Raw genomic sequence first — 6,000 nt, 5'->3', positions numbered from 1 at the left:
GGCCTGAATTTTTCACCAAAACAATGTCGTGAGCTGCGGGCCCCCCTCTCGTGAAACACCGCCGTGAGCTGCGGGCCCCCCTCTCATCACCGCCGCGAAACACCGCCCGCTTGCGCGCGTACGAGCGAGTGCGCGACCGAACGACCAGGCGCGCCGCCGAGAGGGAGGCGGTGCGCCCGCAACACAAGATCTAGGGGGAAGGACAGCCACACTGGACAGCGGCGCAGTCTACTTACCTGCTGGCCCGCCTCCGACTCGTCCTCCTCGTCCGCCTCCGACTCCTTCTCCAGAGCGTGGCTGCGTAAGGAGAGGGGGAGGAGTCTAGTTGTTGCGCGGCGGCAGTTCTACGATCCCAGCCATTTTCTGGAGCCTGGAGGTGAAGGACGACATCTGGACCGAAGACATCGCCTGACGAGGACTGGAGTGGGAGCAGCTCTTCTGACACGGTGAGTAAACTGTCTCAAAGTGCTGTTTATGTATGGCCCTGTTCACACAGAGTATTTTGCAGGCCGAAAAAATCTGCCTCAAAATTCCTTAAAGAATTTTGAGGCAGATTTTGACCTGCCCACACTATCTTGCCGCGTTTTTTGCTGCGTTTTTTGCCCGCGGCGATTGAGGACAACAGACAAAAAACGCAGGGAAAAATGCATTTTCTGCCTCCCATTGATTTCGATGGGAGGTCAGAGGCAGAACCGCGGCAAGAAAGGACGTGCTGCTTTTTCTTTTTTCCGCGACTGGCTCCCATTGATTTCAGATTAAATCAATGGGAGGCAGTTTTGGAAGTTGTTTGGTGCTGATTCTGACGCAGTGTCCGAGTCAATATCAAGGGCCAAAAACTCTGTGAACTGGGCCTTATTGTTAGGGCTTATTCAGACGAACGTGTATTACGTCCGTGCAACGTGCGTGATTTTCAGGCGCCTCGCACGGACCTATGTTACTCTATGGGGCCGTGCAGACTGTCAGTGATTTTCACGCGCCTCACACGGACCTATGTTAGTCTATGGGGCCGTGCGGACTGTCAGTGATTTTCACGCGCCTCGCACGGACCTATGTTACTCTATGGGGCCGGGCAGACTGTCAGTGATTTTCACGCAGCGTGTGTCCGTGTGTCCGTGTGTCCGCTGCGTAAAACTCACAACATGTCCGATATTTGTGCATTGTTCGCGCATCACGCACCCATTGAAGTCAATGGGTGCGTGAAAATCACGCCCAGCACTTCCGCAGCCGTATAAACTATGAATGAAAACAGAAAAGCACCACGAGCTACAAACTGAGTGTTATAATGATGGCGGCTGCGCGAAAATCACGCAGCCGCGCATCATACGCTGCTGTCACACGGAGCCGTTATGGACATTTTGCATGCGCAAAACGCCACGTTTTTGCGCACGCAAAAAGCACACGCTCGTGTAAATCCGGCCTTAGGGTAGGAACACACTATTGTGGAAAATCCGCAGCGTATTACAGTCGCAGCAGAGTGGATGAGATTTGAACAAATCTCATCCACACGCTGCAAAAAAAATGGACCTGCAGTGTGGCTTTTTAAGCCGCAGCACGTCAATTTATGCTGTGGAATCGCTGCTCCTTTGTTGCAGAAATGCTGCGGTTCTGCCGCAAAAATCACAAGAGAAAAAAAAAAAGGTACTTTTTTACATTTATAAAAAAGTTTAGACTTGCCCCGGCCGTAGTCCTGGTGACGCGATCCTCTATTCTTAGCGCAGCTGCAGCGGTCACATGGTCTACAGCGTCATCCCAGGAGGCGGGGCTACGTTCAGAAGAGAGAGACGCGTCACCTAAACTACGGCCGGGGCAAGTCTAAACTTTTTTTTCCCTGCAGGATTCCCGCAGCGGACATGCCTCACGAAACCTGCGCCACTATTTGGTGCGGTTTTGCTGTCGGAATTCCCTGCGGCTACCGGGGCGGATAAGCTGTGTAGTTCTACTCAGCATATCCGCCTAGTGTGTCCCTTATGATGTCGCTCCTGGAGCTGCTGCCTGTCTCTAAATAGGCAGTTGGTCCAGTAGAATTTGGAATTTTTTTTTTTGTGAACCAGCTTAAAAGAATACAAAACTTTTGTGTTAGGGCCTGTTCACATCACCGTTCGCTTCCGTTCCGGGGTTCCGTCTGAGGTTTCCGTCGGGTGAACCCCGCAACGGAAAGTGAAAGTGACAGCACAGCTTCCGTTTAAGTCACCATTGATCTCAATGGTGACGGAAACATCGCTAATGGTTTCCGTTCGTCACCATTCCGGCTGGTTTTCGGACGGAATCAATAGCGTAGTCGACTGCGCTAATGGTGACGGAAACGGAAGCTGTGCTGTTACTTTCACTTTCCGTTGCGGGGTTCACCCGACGGAAACCTCAGACGGAACCCTGGAATGGAAGCGAACGGTGATGTGAACAGGCCCTAACACAAAAGTTTTGTATTTTTTTAAGCTGGTTCACAAAAAAATATAATTCCAAATTCTACTGGACCAACTGCCTATTTAGAGACCGGCAGCAGCTCCAGGAGCGACATCATAAGGGTATGTTCACACGGCGGGGGTCCGTAACGGCTGAAATTACGGGGATGTTTCAGCCTGAAAACATCCCCGTAATTTCAGCCGTACCGGCATGTGCAGGCGCTTGAACGCCGCGTCAATTACGGCCGTAATTAGCGCTGCTATTCATTGGAGTCAATGAATAGCGGCTCCAATTACGGCCAAAGAAGTGACAGGTCACTTCTTTGACGCGGGCGTCTAGTTACGCGCCGTCATTTGACAGCGGCGCGTAAATATACGCCTCGTGTGAACAGACAAACGTCTGCCCATTGCTTTCAATGGGCAGATGTTTGTCAGCGCTATTGAGGCGCTATTTTCAGACGTAATTCGGGGCCAAAACGCCCGAATTACGTCCGTAAATAGGCCGTGTGAACATACCCTAAGGGACACACTAGGCGGATATGCTGAGTAAAACTCCACAGCTTATCCGCCCCAGTAGCCGCAGGGAATTCTGCCAGCAAAACCGCACCAAATAGTGGCTCAGGTTTCGTGAGGCGTGTCCGCTGCGGGAATCCTGCAGGGAAAAATTTTTTAGACTTGCCCCGGCCGTAGTCCTGGTGACGCATCTCTCTCTTCTGAACGTAGCCCCGCCTCCTGGGATGACGCTGTAGACCATGTGACTGCTGCAGCAGTCACATGGGATGAAACGTCATGACAGGAGGCGGGGCTGCGCTAAGAATAGAGGATCGCGTCACCAGGACTACGGCCGGGGCAAGTCTAAACTTTTTTATAAATTTAAAAAAGTGCCTTTTTTTTTTTTCTCTTTTGTGATTTTTGCAGCAGAACCGCAGCATTTCCGCAACAAAGGAGCAGCGATTCCACAGCATAAATTGACGTGCTGCGGCTTAAAAAAACCACACTGCAGGTCCATTTTTTTTGCTGCGTGTGGATGAGATTTGTTCTAATCCCATCCACTCTGCTGCGACTGTAATACGCTGCGGATTTTCCACAATAAAATGTGTTGCATAAAATCCGCAGTGTTCATGCCTAGTGTGTTCCTACCCTAAGGCCGGATTTACACAAGCGTGTGCTTTTTTGCGTGCGCAAAAACGTGGCGTTTTGCACATTCAATAGGTCCATAACAGCTCCGTGTGTCAGCAGCGTATGATGCGTGGCTTCGTGATTTTCGCGCAGCCGCCATCATTATGACACTCTGTTTGTATGTTTGTAGCACGTGGTGCTTTTCTGTTTTCATTCGTAGTTTATACTGCTGCGGAAGTGCTGGGCGTGATTTTCACGCACCCATTTACTTCAATGGGTGCGTGATGCGCGAACAATGCACAAATATCGGACATGTCGTGAGTTTTACGCAGCGGACTCACGCTGCGTGAAAATCACTGACAGTCCGCACGGCCCCATAGAGTAACATAGGTCCGTCCGAAGCGCGTGAAAATCACGCACGTTGCACGGACATATTACACGTTCGTCTCAATAAGCCCTAACAATAAGGCCCAGTTCACAGAGTTTTTGGGCCTTGATATTGACTCGGACACTGCGTCAGAATCAGCACCAAAAAACTTCCAAAACCGCCTCCCATTGATTTAATCTGAAATCAATGGGAGCCAGTCGCGGAAAAAAGAAAAAGCAGCACGTCCTCTCTTGCCGCGGTTCTGCCTCTGACCTCCCATCTAAATCAATGGGAGGCAGAAAATGCATTTTTCCCTGCGTTTTTTGTCTGCTGTCCTCAATCGCCGCGGGCAAAAAACGCGGCAAGATAGTGTGGGCAGGTCAAAATCTGCCTCAAAATTCGGTGCGCGGTTCCAGGCGTTCGCCGGTGCGCATGCGTGGGAGTTTGCGGGTGCGCGATCGGTCGCACGGGCGGCGGTGTTTGAAGGCCCCCATGACGACCCCCATGCTACCCAGGGCCGCCATCAGGGGGGGTATTAGGGGTACTGATGTGAGAGGCCCGGCCAAACCTAATTGAAAGGGGGGCCCGCAGCTCATGACATTCTTTTTGTGAAAAAAACGGGCCCCATTGCAGGGGCCTGTTTTTTTTCTACCAAAGGCAAGTCGCGGCAGTTTGCCGGGCCCCCCTTTCAATTAGGTTTGGCCGGGCCTCTCACATCAGTACCCCTAATACCCCCCCTGATGACGGCCCTGGGTACCATGATATAGTGCTGGACGGACTACCGTTAACAGGCGGTGCCACGGTAAGGGGGCCCAGAAAATTTTGCTGTAGGGGGCCCTGAAATTCCTGATGGCGGCCCTGCCCCTGCGTTCGGATATTCCAGTAAGTTGTGCAGATTATGTTCCCCCTGCGTTCGGATATTCCAGTCAGTTGTGCAGCTTGTTTTTCAGAGGTTTCCGAACACCAGAGGTAAGTAATGTGTAGCCACTTTTTCAGAGAGATGTGCAACATTTCAAAGAAAGGAAGAGCCCTTTCTGATGGATCCCCATGATGACGCACACTTCTTAGGTTAAGAATTGTAGTCGGCACATTGTGTTTCAAAAATTATATTTATTTGTTTCTCAGGATAAATGCCAGAGGCTATATGTGCAACGTCAACGTTTCGGTCGTAAGACCTTCGTCGGGCACTAGAAAAATATGTACATATAATTATAGCATATCATGAGTTTGGAGAGCTGTCACATAATTCACATCATAACATCACATAATATGTCATATATACACTAGATGTAGTATAGAATATATAACTTGGTCAATCTTAACATAGTTATTCTTTACAAAAATAAGGCTATGAAATTGACAAGAAGATTAAAAACAATGGGAGGAGACAGTTGCATATATCCCAGGTACAGTCACCACAATGGGGGGGGGGGGGGAGCGCCAGTATGACTATAGGGAGATAGGTGATGTTCTAGGTAGTCGTACACATTCAGGTATGTATAATTTGGTGAGCATATTGGATAGGCAGGGTACCACTTGTCAATGATGATCTACGTAACTTGTTAAGGCATAAATATGAATACAGCGGGATGGTAGAGGAGAACTTATTGTGGTGGAGTGGCAATAAGGGAAGCAAGGTGTGCACATGTCTTTATGGAACCCATGATTGTGTAATCATGAGTACGGTCATTGAGCGCCTCTCCAGGTGGTGGTCCCTTAGAAAGAACATTCTAGAGGTACATTTTATAAACCATAAACATCGCAGACTAGAAAGCATCACAGAAATAGGTGCAGGGCATGCAGTATGAAACAGAAAACGAAACAGACAAGCATTAGCTGTACAAGCAAAGTTCCACTAGTCCAAAAGGGGGGTATACAATGGAGTGTAGACACCTCCATAAACTCTGATGATATGTTCCTTACCTGAGCCGTACTGGGGACTGGATCGATCTGACTCTATAATGCGTAGTAGCGCTACTATGAATCGTATTCGGCGGCTTACCGCTCTTCATGGGCGCTGATAATCCCTGGTCACTTTCTGGTTTTAAGTGCTGTGAGGGGGGGGCGTGTCTAGTTGGTTGGAACGCATCGGCCAAGATGGCCGTGCGTTCCACC

Source organism: Rhinoderma darwinii, chromosome 1 (genome assembly GCF_050947455.1).
Source record: "Rhinoderma darwinii isolate aRhiDar2 chromosome 1, aRhiDar2.hap1, whole genome shotgun sequence".
Taxonomy (NCBI): domain Eukaryota; kingdom Metazoa; phylum Chordata; class Amphibia; order Anura; family Rhinodermatidae; genus Rhinoderma; species Rhinoderma darwinii.
The sequence above is the reverse complement of the archived record's forward strand: the minus strand, read 5'-3'. Positions refer to the sequence as shown.